This window comes from Bubalus kerabau, chromosome 10 (assembly GCF_029407905.1).
Source record: "Bubalus kerabau isolate K-KA32 ecotype Philippines breed swamp buffalo chromosome 10, PCC_UOA_SB_1v2, whole genome shotgun sequence".
Classification (NCBI taxonomy): Eukaryota; Metazoa; Chordata; class Mammalia; order Artiodactyla; family Bovidae; genus Bubalus; species Bubalus kerabau.
The window spans coordinates 55,224,871-55,246,559 of NC_073633.1; the positions used below are offsets into that span (position 1 = coordinate 55,224,871).

The 21,689-nt window shown below is 41.3% G+C and overlaps 2 long non-coding RNA genes across 3 annotated transcripts in view; one reads left to right on the plus strand and one right to left on the minus strand.

Moving 5' to 3' along the window:
- Positions 1 to 21,689, plus strand: part of LOC129621379 (uncharacterized) — a 454,544-nt gene that overhangs the window by 420,378 nt on the left and 12,477 nt on the right. The gene's annotated exons all lie outside the window — the stretch shown is intronic.
- On the minus strand, positions 2,743 to 7,525 carry LOC129621381 (uncharacterized). The gene is made up of 3 exons (XR_008699316.1): positions 6,905 to 7,525; positions 6,181 to 6,308; positions 2,743 to 3,955 (listed from the first exon to the last, which is right to left on the minus strand). It is a non-coding gene; the product is annotated as an uncharacterized LOC129621381 (long non-coding RNA).

Consider the following 21,689-nt stretch of genomic DNA (forward strand, 5'->3'; position numbering starts at 1 on the left):
TTCTTTATGGTCCAACTCTCACATCCATATATGACTACTGGAAAAACCGTAGTTTTGACTATATAGGCCTTTATAGGCAAAGTGATGTCTCTGCTTTTTAATATGCTATCTAGGTTTGTCAGAGCTTTTCTTCCAAGGAGTAAGCATCTTTTAATTTCATGACAACAGTCACTGTCCACAGTTATTTTGGAGCCCAAGAAGATAAAGTCTGTCACTGTTTCCATTGTTTTCCCATCTATTTGCCATGAAGTGATTGGACTGGATGCCATGATCTTAGTTTTTTGAATGTTTAGTTTCAAGCTAGCTTTTTTGCTGATCTTTCACCTTCATCAAGAGGCTCTTTAGTTCCTCTTTGCTTTCTGCCATAAGGGTGGTATCATTTGCAAATCTGAGATTATTGATATTTCTCCTGGCAATCTTGATTCCAGCTTGAGCTTCATCCAGTCTGGCATTTTCCATGATGTACTCTGCATGTCAGTTAAATAAGCAGGGTGAAAACATATAGCTGTTGATGTACTCCTTTCCCAATTTTGAACCAGTTCATTGCTCCATGTCCGGTTCTAACTGTTGCTTCTTGACCTGCATACAGGTTTCTTAGGAGGCAGGTACATATGACTCCATTACATGTACAACTGTACAAATTATATGTACAACTGTATGAATTGTACCTGATACAAAATTTGGCATGGCCCCCATTCTCCCTTTGCTATAGCCTAGATTCTCAATGATATAAGTGACAGAAACTCAACCCAAAGTAGCTTGAGGCAAAAGGCAATGTATTGGCTGGAGTAGCTGGGAAGTAAAGAGGTGTACTGGCTTCAGGCCTGGGTGTATCTTGAATCTGATGCTGTCAGGGTTTTATCTCTCTTTTGATTCTTCTGGGTTGGCTTTACTATCAGGTCCCTTGGAATGAGAGAAAAAAATGACTCCCTGCAGGTCTTAGCTTCTGTGTGTGTGCGCAATTGCTAAGTTGTGTCCAACTCCTTGTGACCTCATGGAGGATAACCTGCCAGGCTCCTCTGTCCATGGGATCTTTCAGACAAGAATACTGCAGCAGGTTGCCATGCCCTCCTCCAAGAGATCTTCCCAGCCCTATATCGAACCCACATCTCTTACATCTCCTGCACTGGCAGACAGATTCTTTACCACTGAGCCACCTGGGAAGCCCTAGGTCTTGGCTTACCCAGGGCTTTTATTTCATAACCCAACAAAGAAGACCCATTCTCCTTCCCAAGGTCCATATTAAGAAGTCTCTTGGAGAATATCAGTTTTTGCTTGGATTATGTACATAGCCCTGAAACAGTCATGGTGGCTGAAGGGGTGGGGAATCCTGGCAGGACTGGGTCACATGCCCATCACTGGCTGGGAACAGGTGGTAAACCTCCCCCCAGAGAAACAGCAGCTCTATTACTAGGAGCAAAATAGCCACAGCAGGCTGGGACACTAAAGCTGAGCATAGTTCTTTAGAGATACCCAGGCTAGGATGAATAGTCTCTTCTAGGAGTAGGGTAGTGGATATCCCTGAGCAAAGTGAGATTCTTGGCTGGAGAACAGATGTTCATTTGGATTTACCAAAATCAAGAAGGAGACTGCCTCAATGACATAGTTTCTGGAGCTCTTGTTGTTTCTATGGATGCCCAGCTTAGCTGGGTCCTGCACCCCATCTGACTGGTGGGCACTCCAAGGGTGAATGGGATGTCCAAGTTTTTCTTAATAAGGTCATCAATGGCTGGAACCACTGGAGAAACTCTCCAGCTGAGAAGGGCAGAAGAGGGAGCAGTAAGACCTTCATTCTTGGGCTTGTTTTGGAGAACAGGAATGCTCTCTCCTATCTTCTATCAAGTCAGGGGTAAGATCAGCTTTCCCAACCCTATAAAATATTGAGACATAGAGGGAAGAACTGGGAGTTCATGCCTTGTATCAGCTGCTAGAAGAGCAGCTGCCAGAAGCTTGTGCCAAGGCTGTCTGCATGTAGTCTGTGCATCTTCATTCTGGATGCTGCTGGTTGGGGAACTTCAGAGCTTCGACAGCCTAGCAGTGGGTTGGCTGCTGCAGGAGGCTGATTTCCCCACTGGCCCATCTCATAGCAATACATGTGCATTCTCAACTCCAGATGGGCCAAGCTGACATCTCTCTTTGATCCTTGACATGTACATTTTTGGATTGGTGGCACCCATAACACCTGGTCCATATTCATTTTCAGACCAGAGCCTATTCTGTGGTCGGTAAGCAGTGACGTGTATTCTGTCAGTCTCGCACTGGCCTTTTTTCCTCATTCCGATTCTGTTGGTAGCTCTCGCAGCTGTATGTGATTACACATCTTCCTGGTGATCCCAGATTTCAAGGCATCAGTAGTTGAATCCTATAGTTTGAACTTCTTTTCTTTCTCCACCTTCCTCTCTCCCTTAGCTTATAATTAGCCATTTTTCTTTTTAATTTTGAAGTCCATTTGTTTGAAATTCATCAGTGAGTTATTCCTATGGGAGTTACTCTCATTACAAACTGAAGACTAATTGTCCCATGATCATTGTTGCTCTAAGATGCTCCCATCACAATTGCTTCCTAAATTAACTCTCACTTCTTATTTAACACTAAGTTAAGGATTTAACATGAGCTGTGATTTATAGTAGGAAACGCAGCAGTTGGTGAACTGTGGTCACTATATATTATTTAAATTCTTTTTTCTTTCCATTTGAATTCTGAGTTACTTTTAAAATCTAGAAGTAAAACTTATTCAACAGAGACAGCATAGATTTTGCTTTTATTGTGAACAGTTTATCATACAAAATGAAAATTTTTCACTATTATTGCCAGTCTTATTCCAAAAAAGTTTCTGAAAAATTTAAATCACCCATCTCACCCCCTGCCAACACTATTTTTAGTATTGTCTTAATGTATTTTCTTATTCAGTCAGTCTCTTTATTTGAGTAGAGGGTTGAGAAGGACAGATTGGACTGTTGATCAGAGTGGGTTGCATGATCTCTTGTATTTTGAGCTTGTGTCCAACCTCTGGAACTCTGACAATAAGGTGACAAGCAGTAAGATGGAGAGAGCTAATTGTGAACTAGCCTGGGGGCAGAGAGACATAAAGGTGGTGGTCACAAGCGGCTGTAAGGCAGTGGCTGGAATGAAGAGGCCATGGTTAAACAAAGAGGAGCTGTTAAAGCAAATAACATACCGAATGGTGGGCCAAAGATTGGTCCCCTTGCACATGTTATCTTCAGGATGCTTCCAACAAGGAGCTATAGAGGTGCTTCTACAAGTTTGACCCAAACTTGAGTTGAAATTTGAACTTTGAGTGAAGAATACACTTTCTTTCTTCTAGCAACATATGGACATATGAATTTTAAGTGTAAATTAATAACCTAAAGCCTTTAGAATCCCGTGGACAGGGGAGCCTGGTGGGCTGCTATCCATAGGGTTGCTCAGAGTTGGACACAACTGAAGCAACTTAGCAGTAGCAGCAGCAAAGCCTTTTTAAAAAAGGTTCTTTGGGGTCTTAGCCACATGATGTAAAAAGCATCCAGTTGACATCCCCCAAAAGGATGGCTGGGACTAAGCTCACTTGGCTGCTGCAGGGACATACCCTCTGGTTACAGCACAGGCACCATCTCAAGACAGACTGGCCTTAAAAACAGTTAGCAGATGCCAAGGGAAAACCAAAAGCAAATGGACTAAAGAAATGCAAGAAACATAAATGCATCTGACTTCTCAGGTACAGGTTATAGGTCTGACGAAAGCTGCATCTTAGCCAAGGCCCCACCCCAGGTCCCTCCCTTGGGACCTTGCTGGCACCAGGACAAGATAGGCATCATCTTGTCCTGTCATTGCAGGACCTCCTGGGGATTCTGGCCTCTTCTTTGCTGAACTCCAAAGACTTCACTTCAACATTTCAGCTCACTTGGTCCCAAATATTCCTCTGAAGGACTCTTCTCATCCACAGGCAACTGGAGCTCTGTAATGACAGGCAAATAAGGGTCTTATGTTCCCAGCTCAGATGCGTACCTGTGGGTACGTCCCTGAGAATTTTGACTCAAGTTGGATTCCTTCCTTGGAGAAAATTAATGCAGAGGTAGAAATGGAAGCATGATTTTCCTGAGCTGCCAGCACACCCAGAGCCAGTCCTAGCCCTGAAATGGATATGACTAATATAACAAATAATAAACAGAACTTCTCCCATCTGTCTGCTGACCACCTTCGGCATTACTGGAAAATGTGCTGCCCATTTAATTGCAAAACAAAACTTTATTTCTCTATTGTAATCACCACTCTTTGGGTATAGATTATTTGGAAAATATAGAAAAATAGAAAGAAGTGGGGAAATTTTCACCTAGAGAAATTTGACACCTAGAGAGAAATACTGTTAACATTTTGGTACATTGATTTGCAGTGTTTTTCCTCTAATAAAGTAGACATTGCATATCTTATGCAATTTTAATTTAACATTGTAGTATATATATTTCCTCTTATTAATATAAATGTGTGAATATATTTAATATAACTATGTTATATTTATACAATATAATAATTAGCACACTAATGATTGATACTATATATAGCACTACTTATATAAATCTATACTTATACATATATTTACAAATAGAAGTGTATAAATGTGTTTAATATATTTGCAAATATATTTAATGAATGAATAATTCATTGGATAGACAATATTTACTTAACCAGAAAGAGTCAAAGTAAAGAAATCCATTTCCAGTTTTCCCTGTTATTACAAATGCTGTAACTAACACCTCTGTGCATAGACATTTTTACGCATTACATTTCTTTACGCTGTGCTCCCAGAAGGAGAATAACTGGGTCAAAGGTTATAAACCTTTTCAGAGTGTTTGTTGATCATTGCCAAAGTTTCCTTCCCTTTTTCAAGGGACATTGTTTTGTGACAGTCTCAAGGACTCTTATTGATTCAAGGGAAAGGATATACCCTTCAGCTGATTTAAAAAAAAAAACAGAATGAAAGTTTTTTATATAATAGATGACCCTCATGCAAAAGTGCAGCCTGCTTCATTCATTCCTGAAGGCAAATTAACATCCAACCAGTCTACCAAGGACATGCTTGTGTGATTTCAAGATTCCCCCAGTTATCTTCCAAATGTTAGAAACAGTGATTTTAAAAATTTTCAGTGTACGTTAATAATACTTTTTTTTGTTAACTCTCCTACATAATTGGAGAATAGGCCTTTTCTTAAACAATCCTTTAATATGTATATAAAACATATACACAACAGATTCAAACTCAGTGAAAATGCTTATCATTTGTCTTTTTTTTATTGGAATATAATTGCTTTACAATGTTGTGTTAGTTTCTGGTTATACAACAGTGTGAATTATATATCTTGGATAAAGCAGTTTAATTTCTCCCTTTTCAACACATGCACAATTTTAATTTGCATTTCCTTTAGACAGGATGGGTGATGTCACCTGCTATTACTACAGACATAAAGTTTCTTCTCCCCTTTGTAATGTTATACACTGATGACTGGAGGCATGGGAATTTGCTAACAAATGACTATACCTGCGCTTGGCACTCTTTCCCCCTCCTTTTGCCTCCCAGATGGACATTTCTTGGCTATCCAAAGCCATTTGAATTCCCAGTTCAAGAATATTTGTTAGATGGCCAGTTTGTTCCCAAGAGCATTGAAACAGTTATAAAAAGAGACATATTTCATGTGTGGTGGCATCATGCCAGTCTGATACTGCAAACATTGCTTTTGAGAATGCTTGCCAGTTTGGCATCCAAGGCACAGCAGGCTGCAGAAGTAGGGGACTGTGGTTTAATGCATATTCACAATGTGTCCTAATCTCCTGTGAGGAATACTGAGTGCCCACTGGATAGTGTGTGTCCCTGTTAATAGCAGGGTGGGCAACTCCAAGGGAAACAAACACACTAAAATACTGTAATCAAATTCCTAGGGCATGGTTTTCCTAGCTCAGCAATTAGAGATTTCCCTTCAGAAATGTTATCCACACGAAAGTCTTCAAATCAAAAATACTGTACTAGATGAGGAAGTGGTTACAGATAGATCTGTAGTCATTCCAGAAGTGTATCTATGTCGTGTGTGTGTGTCCATATTTTTGTGCACACTCACATGCACCACACATTAAATGTAAAACCCCAGCATATGACTGAGACAGAGGAAAATAAAGCAATGCTGTGCCCACCTGTCTGTGCATGCAAGCAGAAGAAATGGTCCATTCCAAGGTTAGACTTCTCTGAAGGCTCTTTTAGCTTGGGTCCTGATCATATGCGTAAATAGGATTTTCACCAAGTGGATGACTAATTCATTCATCTTGATTGATAATTAGAACCGACAAAGAACAGATCAACACAAATCACAAGGGCAAAAACATCTGGGACTCAGTTTAATGAGAATTCCCCCAAACCTCTTTAGTGATAATTGCATTGCAAGCACCAAATAGCTTTCACAGTTGTTTTTGCAAATGATACAAATTAGCACCCCAAATCTGAAAAGTATACTGACTGCGAAAACGTTGGGGAATTTAGCAGGGCCCTCAGTAACTTGGCCAAATATATGTATTAACCTGGATACACTCTGGCAAATAAATCTGAGGCTTCTTGCTGCAAAATGTTAAGACTCCCAAATCCTACTGCTATTTGCACTTGGAACTCCCAGGTGGGCAAGTTCATCTATGAGGCAGTTTTCTCCTTTCCCCACAGAAGCCTTTACCAATCTCACACAAATACCTTGAGAATTTTAAAATTTCTGAGATGCTCAAAATCTGCCATTTAAATCCTTTTCCTTGTTAGAAAATGTAGATACTACACAAACAATTTGAAGATTTTATGGGTACTTAGTTACCTTAGAAGTCAAGGAAATCTGTAATAAGATGTAACAATTACATATCTTATTAGGTCTAAACATACCTAGTGAAACAATGAGAAGAGATTTTTCAAATCTCTTGTTTTGGTTTATTTTCTTCTTTCAGCTCTTGTTTTGGTTTATTTTTTTCTTCCAGCACCTCTGTGTGAACCCAGCAAAAATCCAAGAGTAGGTGCTCATTGTGCAAATTCTGCCAGAGGAAGTTTCAGACAAATTCATTATGCCAAGCTGGAGCAGGAAGGTTTCATTTAAAAAAAAAAAAAAGTTGTCATCAAATGTGGAGTGATGAAAGAACGATCCCTTTCTCACTGCATAAAATGTTCCATCTCCCCTTTTGCTTAGCCCTGTCTCCTTTTTCAAGACTTTTCTGGCAGCCACATACCAGGAAGCCTGGGTGTTCCAACATGAACCACTTTTGCTTATACTACTCTTGAGCGGTCAGCCCATTTTAACTCTACTTTTTCCTTTGTGCCTCCTATGCCTCAAATCTAATACCCTATGCTTAAAAGATGCTCAATACATGTGTGTTAACGCAGCAGTCCCCAAGCTTTTTGGCACCAAGGACTGATTCTGTGAAAGACAGTTTTTCCATGGAAGGAGGGGGCATGGTTTGGGGATGATTCTCATTAGGCGCACACAGCCTAGATCCGTCATAGGCGCAATTCATCACAGTAGGGTTTGCACTCCTGTGAGAATCTAATGCTGCCCCTAATCTGACAGGAGGTGGAGCCGAGGTGGCAGCGCCAGGGACAGGGAGATGGGGAGTGGCTGTTTATACAGATGAGGCTCTGCTCACTTGCCTGCCGCTCACCTCCTGCTGTGCAGCCCGGTTCCTAACAAGCCATGACTGGTACTAGTCCATAGCCTGGGGGTTAGGGACCCCTGTGTTAACAGAACCCCACCTTTTTGAATCTCTATCCTTTGTACAAAGCATTTCTACATGCATTTTTCCCATGTAGAAAAGCTCCCAGGTCATCAAGGTGGGAGGATTTGATGGAGCAATGGAAACATTCACTTGCTGTGAACCCACTGAACAGAAAAAATTTGCAGCTCAGAGAGATTGAATGACCTCCCTCAAAGTCATGCACCCACTAAGATGCAGTTAGAACTTCCAAGGAAGCTTCCATGGCTACTGGAATGATACAGATTAAATCAGAATCATTTAAAAACAAAAACAAGGCTCTTCCTGTCTCCTGGAAGTTTCCAGCCATATTAGTGGAATGATTTGAGATGAATACATTTTAGGCTTCTCATCTTTTACCTCTGGGGAATTTGTAGAATATTAAGCTCCTATTGAAACACAGTAATCAAGCCCCACTGGTGATTATTCCAACAGCCTTGTCAGGCATAGTGAGAAATGAGTACTAAATACCCACAGTGTATATCTGCAAAACCTTCCAAGAGACTTAGGGACTCAGAGTCATTTTACAGAAGAATAGAAGCGGACAAATCACGTTGTAATTTTCAATCAATCCCCTTTCCCACAATCATAGTAATTTGCTTCAAGTGAAACCGAGTTAAAGTAAAAATAACTTAGAACAATATTCAACAGGGAAAATTTAAAGGGAGTATGAATATTAAAGATAGCTGGAATGGGATGGAGGGTTTCCCTGGTGGCTCAGATGGTAAAGAATCCACCTGCAATGCGGGAGACCTGAGTTCAATCCCTGGTTTGGGAAGATCCCCTGGAGGAGGGTGTGGCAACCCACTTCAGTATTCTTGCCTGGAGAATCCCCATGGACAGAGGACCTGGCCAGGTGCAGTCCATAGGGTCACAAAGAGTCAGACACAACTGAGCAACTAGTACAGTCCTGATTCTGCCCTAAAGACTCTTAAGAAGGCAGTTGCTAAAAAAAAAAAAAAAAAGAAGGCAGTTGCTGCTGCTGCTGCTAAGTCACTTCAGTCGTGTCTGACTCTGTGCGACCCCATAGACAGCAGCCCACCAGGCTCCCCCAGCCCTGGGATTCTCCAGGCAAGAACACTGGAGTGGGTTGCCATTTCCTTCTCCAATGCATGAAAGTGAAAAGTGAAAGTGAAGTCGCTCAGTTGTGTCCAACTCTCCACGACCCTATGGACTGCAGCCTACCAGGCTCCTCCGTCCATGGGATTTTCCAGGCAAGAGTACTGGAGTGGGGTGCCATTGCCTTCTCCAAAGAAGGCAGTTAGGACCTCACATTTGTAGAGAAGTCTCTGGCTCTTTTTTTCTTCTTCTTCAATACCTACTGAACCCCATATCTAATTCCTTGTTGGCCTAACGTCTTTTGGATCTAGTATATGAAGTAACTTCTATAAGCAAGGAACAGCCATTTTGAAATTGATATGAAATTGTAAATGACAGGTTATGAAATGGACTTTAAAGTGGCTTTGTTGGAAATAATATCTCTACCAACTCTCAGTAGCCACTTGTCCCATAATAACAGAATAGGGATGGGGAGACCCTGGCCACATCCAGCTGCCACTTGATTTTGTGCAGCCTGTGAATTAAGCATTGTCAGAACCTGAAGTGGTTGAAAAAAATCAAAAGAGTATTTCATGACATGTGGAAATTATATGAAATCCAAATGTTAGTAGCCATACAGAGTTTTAGAATAGAACAAAAATCCCAAACTAGATGAAAGCATTCCTCGGGCAGTATGAAGGCCTATAGACCTGATAAATGGATGCTTTACAGATAAATTCAACATTTTGTTTGGGACAACAAATGACCACACCCCTTTTGTAAGCTGGTAGGCTTTTTTTTTTTTTAACGTTAATTCAGTTATTCACAGGCTACTTCCTTGCTCCTACTCCTGGCCCCTGTCTCAGCATTCATTGCACTGCAAACGCTGTGACTAGCTGGCCCAGTTTGGGGATTTAATCATATCGTTGTCTTTTCCCTTCACAATTTGATAACTTATTTGTAGCACCACTTTCCTAACACAGTTTTTAATCCAAGTGAAACATTCCAACTAATGGAATCCCAAAATATTCAAATAATAATTACATTAAAATATATATATCAAGCAAAGGTGTGGAAAATTCCAAACACATGGCATTAATCGTGGCTCAGTAATGAGAAGCAATCTGGGTAAAGACGGTCTACAAAAAATTACCTTCCCATCTACTTCCTCCCTCATTTACAATATAACAGGGGGATTTTTTTTTTTTTTTTTTTTTTGGCTTTGAAAAATGTTTTGGCCATGCTGTGCAGCACTTTGTGGGCTCTTAGTTCCCTGACCAGAGATGGAGCCCATACCTACCTGCACTGGGAGCATGGAGTCTTAACCACTGAATTGCCAGAAAAATCCCCAAGGAGAGATTTTAAATGGAAAGACTGTCTTATTCAACTGCGAATCTACTGAATTTAGCACTTAGAATGAATTTATTTGGGGGCATTTAAACAGAATTTTTATCTTGTCAAATTCAGTGTGTTATAAAACTAGTAAAAAGTGAAGAAATAATTTGCATCACACAGTGTGTGCTGCATCTTCAGAATTCCATGTTGTGAATATAAGTAGACATGTTTGCTTTAAAGAGTCAATTACTGTATTAAAATTTGTTTCAGGAAAGGTTTAAAATATCCCTTAGTGGGCAAGGCTTGAAATACTAAAAATAACATGAAATTAAAATCTGGACAACTGTCAATATTAGGGTTATTTGAGCTAGCTCATTTAAAAAGGGAAATGACAAATAATTCCTTTTATAATCGTCTTCAAAACATACCACTGCAGGGTGTTAGAATTGGTTGAGAAGGAGCAGGGAAGGGGGGTGTCTCTTAGTTTGGTCAATTTTGTAATTACAACAGCACATTTCCAAAACATCCCCTAGAACCTTCACAGGCCTTTCTCTCGAAAACTTAAAACTGCTGTATTTCATGACAAAATCCTGTATGTGTGGGTTTTTATTATTAACTCTAGGTTTGAATTAGAATTCCCTATCTTACAGCTTGGAGCTAAACTCTGTTTACAAAACAGTATTTACACTTGACTAATTTTGCAGATCAAACTAATTAAATCAATTAAACTGGTGATTAACCAAATGAAGGCTGATTGCAAAAATTAGTGGGTTTATTTTGGAGGACTGGAAGTAAGCTAATTACTGCAGTGATTACTTGAACCTGGAGTACTCTAAATGTGGTATAAATTGAAACCTCATAGTGAATTAGACTGGGAATTCATTACAGTTTAAAGCACTGTTAATACTATTCAGTCTGTTCCTCCTTGGGGAAAATTTCCTCTTTCTGTGTTTCGTGTATGATAAACAATCACTTGGGTTATGTGCTTTTTGTGGTGGAATCCAGTAAAATGGGGGACACTGAAGAAAAGGTATTTACTTTAGAATGATATTCAACAGTGCCTTTCAAACTTGAATGGGCATTCGAATCACTTGAGGATATTCTGCAAGGAGGATTATGATTCAGTATGATGGGGGTGCAGGTGGGGGTTGAAAAAGTAACATGGGGGCATGAAGTGGGAGATGTGAGTTTATGCGCCTGTGTGTATATGTAGATGACACATGACAACTAAGGATTTACCTATCAAGTTCCCAGGTGACGTTGGTGCTGCAGCTTCTTGGACCACACTTTGAAACAATAAGTGCATACATTGAAATGGACATAAGAACTGTCAGGCTTAGATTTAATGCTTCAGGATGCTATATGGACCAAGCTATCATTGTACTTATTCCTTGTTGATGGCAAATGTCCCACTCTTTCTGGAGATGCCTGAGCATCATCTGATTTCAGAAATGGCCACTCCTGATGGGTCCTCATCCAGTGGTTTTTCTCATGGTCTTCTCATGCCAGCTTGTTAGTAACAGTATTTATGTGCATGCATAACACACTCTACTAATTGGTTTTTAAAGCATATCATTAAAAAAAAATGTGAACACAGCTGAGTGTGTGGTCTACATTTTGCTGATTTAAATAACACTGAGCTTTCAGTTCTCTATTTTACCTTAGTTTTAGGTTTATGAGATGATATTTACAATAATAAAAGAAAGACTTGAGTTCTTTTAAAGAAGCAGTTATATCTAAGAGAGAGATGTTGGCTTTATGCAAAATTTAAAAGGAAGCAAGCAGCTTCCTTTTGCAGCCCAACTGGAGGATAGGCATGTCTTTGTTTTCAGTTTTGCATCTACTTTTGATATTGAGGGGAAAAGTTAATTTTCTCAGTTAATCAATGAACCTGTCTTGACATTTGGTTTCCTGCATGTTGTAAGTTCATAGCAAGAAACACCTTATCTCTATAGGAAACTGCACAACCTTCAGCGATGACTATTATTCATTGCCACTTGATAAGGAGTGTCCCCTGTGTGCCAGGAGCTAGAGAGTGCAAACTTGAATAAATTAAGACCACAAACTGTGTTTTAATAAGGACAGAGCTCTCTGAAAGGGAAGGCACATCTGAAGAGTTTCCATCTGGTGAAAGAACAAGAGTTAAATGACTATAAGAAACAGTTCTATGTTAGGAACAGATTGTTCAGGGCTTTGATAAATTGCCCCAGTGTTAATCAGAAACACTTTTGGTTGCAACTCTTGTTGAAATGCCTCTTAGATTAATTTTTTGTATTACAGTCTTGTGGAAATACTTGATATTTTTCCTGATGCTTGAGATATGTGCAACCTGCCTACTTCTTAGTCCCATTGTGAACTAGCATCTCATCTTGGAACCTGTGGGTGGAGATGAAGAAGATGTAGGAGACTGAGCTTAATCTTTATAGATCCCAGGGAAAAAAGGAAAATGCAAGTGTTAGTCACTCAATTGTGTCCAATTCTTTACAACCCCATGGTCTGTAAGCCTCCAATCGCCTCTGTCTGTGGGATTCCCCAGGCAGGAATACTAGAGTGGGTAGCCATTCCCTTCTCCAGGGGATCTTCCTGACCCAGGGATCGAAGCAAGATCTTATGCGTTGCAGGTAAAGATGGCTCTTTACCATCTGAGTCACTAGGGAAGCCTGTAGATCTCAGGGACATGGCTTTAAACACTAAACACTCACTTGATATAAGCTTATCTGAGTGGCCTCTTTCTTGTAAAACTTAAGTGTAGTTAACAAAAATTATAGGCCAGAATTTTTAGTTGAGTAAGGGTTTTATGATGGCAAACTTTGTAGGTTTTGTCAAATTGAATTAAAGATGTTAATTAAATTAATTGAAGATGTTTGGTATAAAAATAGAAGGGTTTTCTTGTCTAATTAAACAAGGATCATCAGAATATTTCCATTAGTTACCAATTGATAGTCTAAAGAAATACTAATTATGGAAGATGGTAAAAGCAAATAATCAGTAGAGAGACTGTGTAGGTGGCACTTGCCTCAGTGAACTTACCAAGTTCATGTGTGTTTGGATGTTATCTACCGACCTGGAGTGGATCTAGCTCTGGGTAAAAGATGACAGTAACTGAAACAATTCCATACACACTGGTATCTAGGTGTGTCTGTACATAGTTCCCTACATACACATGGGAATTCTCATACCTGTAGGAAGTAAGTTCATTATTTTATAATAAATGTCAGTCTGTTTAGGCTGTTATAACAAAATACCAGAGACCGAGTGACTTACAAAAAATATGCCTTAGTTTCTCACAATTCTGGAAGCTGGAAAATCCAGATTTAAGCACCAGCAGACCCTATGTGTGGTGAGAGCCCCCTTGCTCTTTGATGGCTGCCTTTTTTTGCTGTAACTTCACATATTGGAAGGGGCAAGGGTTTTCTCATCCCCCTAATCCCATTTGTGAGGGCTCTGCTTTCCTGACATAGTGAGTGAAGTGAGTGAGTGAAGTCACTCAGTCATGTCCAACTCTTTGCGACCCCATGGACTGAGCCTGCCAGGCTCCTCTATCCATGGGATTCTCCAGGCAAGAATACTGGAGTGGGTTGCCATTTTCTTCTCCAGGAGATCTTCTCGACCCAGGGATTGAACCAGGGTTTCCCGCATTGTAGGCAGATGTTTTACCATCTGAGCAACCAGATCAGATCAGATCAGATCAGTCGCTCAGTCGTGTCCAACTCTTTGCAACCCCATGAATTGCAGCACACAAGGCATCCCTGTCCATCACAAACTCCTGGAGTTCACTCAGACTCACATCCATCGAGTCAGTGATGCCATCCAGCCATCTCATCCTCTGCTGTCCCCTTCTCCTCTTGCCCCCAATCCCTCCCAGCATCAAAGTCTTTTCCAATGAGTCAACTCTTCGAATGAGGTGGCCAAAGTACTAGAGTTTCAGCTTTAGCATCATTCCTTGCAAAAAAATCCCAGGGCTGATCTCCTTCAGAATGGACTGGTTGGATCTCCTTGCAGTCCAAGGGACTCTCAAGAGTCTTCTCCAACACCACACTTCAAAAGCATCAATTCTTCGGCACTCAGCCTTCTTCACAGTCCAAATCTCACATCCATACATGACCACTGGAAAAACCATAGCCTTGACTAGACAGACCTTTGTTGGCAAAGTAATGTCTCTGCTTTTGAATATGCTCTCTAGGTTGGTCATAACTTTCCTTCCAAGGAGTAAGCGTCTTTTAATTTCATGGCTGCAGTCACCATCTGCAGTGATTTTGGAGCCCAAAAAAATAAAGTCTGCCACTGTTTCCACTGTTTCCCCATCTATTTCCCATGAAGTGATGGGACCGGATGCCATGATCTTCGTTTTCTGAATGTTGAGCTTTAAGCCAACTTTTTCACTCTCCACTTTCACCTTCACCAAGAGGCTTTTTAATTCCTCTTCACTTTCTGCCATAAGGGTGGTGTCATCTGCATATCTGAGGTTATTGCCACCAATCTCCTCCCAAAGGCCCCACCTCCTAATACCATCACCTTGAGGGTTTGGATTTCAACACATGAAATTGGAGGTGAGGACACAGCAAGAAGTCTAATTAGTTTCCTAGAGGTCAGACTACACACACACATCTGTCCGGTGCATCCATCCCCTGTAGGAAAAGCTAAGAGAGTCCCACTTATGAGGAGCTGCTGATGTCAAAGAGAACTTCTCAGCACTCTGAGTGCTGAGTAGGAGGTACTCTTACCTCACCAAAGAGGGCTTCCCTCTGCCTTCGATGGATGGGCACTTCTTCTAGGATTCTTCTTTTTAAAATGTCCTATGGTTTTCCTAATCCCCTCTCTATATCCCTCTTCCTCCTAACAGCATGCTATGATATTGATTTGGTATGACTTATGGAATTATATGGAGTTGGAAATGGCAACCCATTCCAGTTTTCTTGCCTGGAGAATCCCACAGACAGAAGAGCTTGGAGGCCTACAGACCATGGGGTTGTGAAGAATTGGACACAACTGAGTGACTAACACTTTCACTTTCCTTTTTTTTTTTTCCACTTTCCTACAGTTCATGGGGTCATGAAGAGTCAGATGGGACTGAGCGACTGAGCGTATACAATTATAACCCCATCTCTGGTCCAGCTTTAAGAAATGCTTCCTAGATACCTTGACTGAATTTTGGAACTTCCTAAACCCAGGCTCCTTGATAGCTGCGAAAGCTAGTCACACATTACGTATAGACTTTGCTTTCAAGCCCTCGGAGAAGCAGTTTCCTATTTGTTATCTCTGTGTGTGATCCCACAAGTAAAAGCACTTTTAATGAGTCACATGTGAAGTCAGGGGGTGGAGAACTTTTCCCAGTGTAGTTTATTTATTTAAGTATTTTTTGGCTACGCTGGGTCTCCATTGCTCTCGGCTTTTCTCTAGTTGCAGGGAGCAGAGGCTGCTCTCTAGTTGCAGTGCACCAGCTCCTCACTGCGGTGGCTTCTCTTGTTGCAGAGCACAGGCTCTACATGTGCAGGCTTCTGTAGTTGCGACACGTGGGCTCAATAGTTGTGGCTCTCCAATTCTAGAGCACAGGCTCGGTAGTTTTGATACTCAGTCCTAGTCACCTTGTGACATGTGGAATCTTCCTGGACCAGGGATCAAACCCATGTCCCCTGCATTAGCAGGTGGATTCTTAACCGCTGGACCACCAGGGAAGTCCCTCCTAGTGTAATTTCATCTCCCCTTTTCTATCTCTTATTAAAAGGGCATCCCTTAGGGTATTGGAATTACAGATTTCTCTGCATATGTCTAACAGATGTTGTGGCATGAGAAGTATCCAGTTGTGGAGATGTGATTCCCATGTCATTTTACAGAGTGTGTGTTTGCTTTGTGGAGTTACTCACCAATGTCTATTCCTCTCGTCTTTCTTGCAGACATAAACGCAAGTTTATTTAGGTGTCTGCTTCTCAGGGAATGTGACCACAGTTCAAGGATAAACCCTGTGTAAGCTAACCCAAGCTTTGTAATGTCATTTCCATTGCCAGTGATTAGTTGAGAGGAAGGCATGTAGCTGAGTTCTAGTCACTACAAACCTAGTGGAAATCTGCTTTGGGCTTTCAGAAATGATTCCTTGTCTTACAAAGAGACATGAGGAAGAACTGGCCCACTTCTTCCTGCAGAAGTGATCCTGTATCTGCTGGCCCACGAAGGGAGCCAATATGAGGGCAAAGCTGACATGTTGCTATTAGCAAAGGGAAAAGATGGAGAGGAGCCGGGGTTCTTCATTACAGCCCCGAGCTGCTGGTGGAGCTACACCACTCAGAACTTCCTCATCAGTAAAGCATTTCCTTTTTTATTGAGCCATTTGAGGTAGGATCTCTGTTGCTACTGCTGCTGCTATGTCGCTTCAGTTGTGTCCGACTCTGTGCGACCCCATAGACGGCAGCCCACTGGGCTCCTCTGTCCCTGGGATTCTCCGGACAAGAATACTGGAGAAGGATCTCTGTTAGGTTTAGCTAAAAGCAACACAAAATTTTGTCTCTTTCTGTGTTTGTACTGGATGAGCATTGGGACTTTCATCTTTCCTACTGATTCCATTTCTCTTTCTCAGACAACTAAATGACTTCAGTCATTTTGTAGATACACAGAACCATACCAGAATTCTCTTAGAGTCAGCCAAGATGATCCTTACCCAAGATGCATGTGGGCATGCTCAGTCATGTCCTACTCTTTGAGACCCTAGGGACTGTAGCCCACTGGGCTCCTCTGTCCATGGGATTTTCCAGACAAGAATACTGGAGTGTTGAAAAACCTTTCCCCAAAGCTTCTTATTGACTCATTTCCTGGGAAAACTTTTCTCATGAAAGCTGAGTAGACTGAGCCCCTGATCCCATGTCAGTCCTCTGCTGCAAAAATTTCAGGTGAAGGATGAATTTATCTCAGCTAGTTACAGACTGTCACCTTTACTGCCCCAGTTTGGAATTATTTAATAACAAGCCTACTTAAGATTTTAATCAAGTTACTTTTCCATACCTGTGAACTTTTGCTGGGGGCGGCATTCAAAATGTTAAGCCAACTTGCATTTGATTATATGATTGTTTCAGAAAGTAAACACTCAGGTATTGAGTCACTAGTATAGGATGTTAACACAAAGCAGGTAAATAACACAACGTAAATTGGAGAGAAATGGGTGTAGCCATAGATTAAAATACAAGGAGACTTGTAATCTATTAATGAACTGTATAGTAACCTACAGTGGAAGTATTTAACATTAAAGAATGCAGTTGCCTTTAACCTGGCAGTTGGAGGGATGCTCTTCTGAGTATTCTTTGGGGATCTGATTTACATAGGATAATCAATGCATTGGCCCAACTTGCAGTAAAAGGGATTAATTTATATTTTAATATTGTATGGTTTCACATGTGAAAAGAAGCAAAGAGAAATCCTCTTTCTTTGGGACCTTGAGGAATTCTGACACGAGCTTTTGAAAGATTTCACGTAAGAGTTTTCCCACAGACATGTTCGTGAAACAGTCTTGCTGCTGTTGCTGCTGCTAAGTCGCTTCAGTCATGTCTGACTCTGTGTGACCCCATAGACGGCAGCCCACCAGGCTCCCCCGTCCCTGGGATTCTCTAGGCAAGAATACTGGAGTGGGGTGCCATTTCCTTCTCCAATGCAGGAAAGTGAAAAGTGAAAGTGAAGTTGCTTAGTCCTGTCCGACTCTTAGCGACCCCATGGATTGCAGCCTAACAGGCTCCTCCGTCCATGGGATTTTCCAGGCAAGAATACTGGAGTGGGGTGCCATTGCCTTCTCCGGAGGCATCAGGCATCCTGTAAGATGCTGGGGAGTTTGTGAAAATGAGTCAGACTTAGATTCTGTTCCCAAGAGGAGTTTCAGTAAGACATTAACTTAAGACAGTGACAGAGAAAAAGAAAAGTGACTCCAAGATTTGGTATCTGGAAAACAGTGAGGAGAATGATGCTGCAAGGAAAATGGAAAAACAAGGAGGGGATTCTCCTGTTAAATGAGCTTAGATTTCAGGATGTCTCAGCTGTTGTAGGAAAGGTGTATGGAGATGTTTCACATAACTGGATATTATCACTCCATTGGAATTCCCAATTCTATGCAGTACTTTGATTCCATTTACTTTAACACATTTTCTCTGCATTAATAACTGGGCCATCCTTAACAGGCAATGCAACCTCGACTCGATGGACATGAGTTTGAGTAAGTTCCGGGAGTTGGTGATGGACAGGGAAGCCTGGCATGCTGCAGTCCATGGAGTCACAAGAGAGTCAGACATGACTGAGCGACTGAACTGAGCTGAACTGAACTGATCCTTAACAGGCAAGCCTTTTAGTTTGGAAAGTCCTTGTGATTACATATTAATAACGTCTTATAAGTGTGGAGGAGGTGCTTTTCAAATCAAAACTGGAAAGGAAACACCCAGCAGATCATTTTGCTTGACGTTTGTCAGGGCCAGTCCTGAACACAACATTGGGAAGTGCAGCCCAGAAGGAAGAGCACAGTCTAGGGAAGCAGAAGCGGTGAGTTCCGTTTCTGCCAGTGACCCCTGAACGGGTCATTTTCTTCACTCCATGTTTCTCCTCTGTAAAGGTAGATTTAGCGAGTTAACACCAAAGACTCTTTCCATGATTTCTGTAATATCTTAGGGCATTTTTCACACCATAGTTCTATATTGCCCTTCCCACTCACCTCCTATGTATTTAGTCACTCAGTCGTGTCCAGCTCTTTGCAATCCCATGGACTGTGGGCCACCAGGCTCCTCTTTCCATGGAATTCTCCAGGCAAGAGTACTGGAGTGGGTTACCATGCCCTCCTCCAGGGGATCTTCCCAACCCAGGGATAAAACCCAGGTATCCCACATTGTAGGTGGACTCTTTACTATCTGAGCCACCTGGGAAGCCTCCTCAGAGGTGTTTAATAAAAATCTTTATAACTGTTTAGTGTCCTAAACATAGTCATTATTTTCACATTTATTCCTTTCTGAACCCCAGTTGGTGGCACTATTGATGAGGAAATTTGGGTACATAAAGATTTAGTGGCTTGTACCCCAATTTCCTCATCAATAATGAGGTGTATATCAAAGCCAGGACATGCACCAGCAGAACCCAGAGCCCCTCTGTCTCCCATTACCTAGCTCCCTCACACACACGCACAAATTCCCCACCACAACCACCCCACAGGCTTTAGACTCGGCTGACCCACTCTTGAGTGGACCTTTTGTGGAGGAGAGGAGGGCGAGTTGCTCACTGAGCAGCTTGCAGGGTCTTAGTCCCCAGTCAGGGATTGAATCCAGGCCCACAACACTGGCAGCGCTGAGTCCAAACCACTGGACCTCCAGGAGATTCCCTTGAGTGGGCTTTAATAGGGGGCACTTATAAAGATATTACTCGACTTTTAGATTACAAATAGAAAGCTTTTTAAAAAACTATTTATTTTGAAGTAATTTTCTGTTTACAGAAAAGTTGCAAAGATATACCCAGCTTTCCCTAATGTTAACATCTTACATAACCATGGTTCGTTTGTCAAAACTAAGAAAGTAACGTTGGCACAGTGTTATGAACTAGTCTACAGACTTGGTTTGGATTTTACTGGTTCAAAATCTTAATGAGCAAATTATTCTGATAGTGAAGCAGCCACAGGCTTGACAAGAGAGGGAGGTCTGGTGATGAGAAAATCAGTGGCCAATTCCAAATAGTGAGGTGTGTAAACTACACACCAAATAGCAGACCAAAGACACTTTTCAGATCCTGTCTTTTATGGACAAGATACAATCACCATCCATCATTTTTTTAAGTGCAACCCTTTCCTGGAAGATATTGCAGTATTATTCAAAATGTGCCAAAGTGGGCAGGAGATCCCAAGAGTAATTGTGAGTTATGAGGTCATGGGGACCTCATTGCAAACTATTTGCAAAACTTAATTGGGGTAATAAATAAACTAAGCATGTAAATTAGATTGAAGGCTACAGTGTGAATTAGACGGCGGCCATTAGCTTGTATAGTCAAAATGCCTTCTTCCTGTTCGGAATATTTGCTGAGTTGAACTATTAATCGAGGAAGCATTAAATTCAAATCTCCTAAAATCTCACAATGAAAATAACTTGGAAATAAAACCATTTAATGAGGTCCTTTCTGGACAAGATATGAACTCTATTTTTTTATAATTAGGTATTTTGGCCCTTTTCAAATAGAAGATGGTCTGGCATTCATATTTGAGTCCACTTGCCTCTCTCCCTGCATCCCAGGGTGTGGATTCATCTTAATCAGGGTTCTTCAAAGCAAATGCAGAAGAAGAAAAAGAAAGCTCAAAAGGAATGAAATAAGGAAGCCACTTGAAATCGATGGAAACAAACAGATCTGTAGGCTGAAATGGGACTGTCCCTCTCTCTTTTAAGCCAGGTGGTTAAAAATAACTTCACATCTGATGTCCCTTTCTCACATATCTGAAGAATGAATAAAGGGGCCTTTTGCAGGTAAATATAAATATAAAAAAGAAGAGACACCAAGTGCCCAAACACTGCATCTAATCATCCAGCCCAAGTCAAGCCTTGCAGCAGCTTTTTTTTTCCTTCAAGCAGTTGATTGAATGAATACAAATGCCTCTCTGTTGTCACTTGGGATGCCACTTGATATATCCCATTTTCTAGACTCTAATTATTCCATTTGTAGACATGAATGCCATTTAGATGTGAGCTAATTCAGCATGGTAACTCAATTAGATTTGTACCGACTTGGATTTATGAAACATCAATGGGTTCTTGGTGAGACCAATGGGACTGCAGGCGATTCATCCCGAAGTCTCACCGACACAGCCTCTCAGGAGCTCAATTAAACACGCCAGCCACGAGGATGTTTTTTAGCTGGAATGTCTCACAATTAAAATAAAAGAGATTTCTGTGTTCCTCGGCACGCATGGCCCAGCAGAATAGAAATACCTGTGATAACACAGGCTGAAGTTTTCCTTTAGGTTGTATATTATCCACATGAAAGGAGGCTCTTTTGCTCCGCTGGGCTTCAGAGCACCTGCATGGCTGCACTCTGCATGTATGGCCTCAGTGGTTGACCCATGTGGCAAAGATCGTAGAGTTTCATCATGCTTCACATTCAAGGGCACTTGAAAAATGTTGGTTGAACTAAATTGCTAAGTTCGTCTTAGAGCCTGTATCTGCATCTTGGTTCTGAGAGAGAGGCAGACACTGAATACCAAATTAGATTTGGAAAAATATGTGAAATCACAAAGTAATAAAAAATGATGCTGTCTATAGTTTTAACATGAGATGTGGCCCATGGTCAGAAGATGGGAGTGAAGGTTGGAAACCAGGACTATCCCCTTGTAAAAAATACTCTTTTTAGTGAAATGATTGTACTGTATGATTCAGGTTTAGGAATTCTGGCCAGCCCCTGAGTGTCACCTGCCTGTGCCTGGCAGAGATTTGCCACGCAGTGTCCTCTTCACCAAGGAGATGTTTCATGATTAAAGGCTTTTACTAGTTCTAAATGCAGGGCCCGGCACAGAGGGCGACCTTGGAAATATTGTGTGAATTAATGAAATAATGTAATAGATGTGA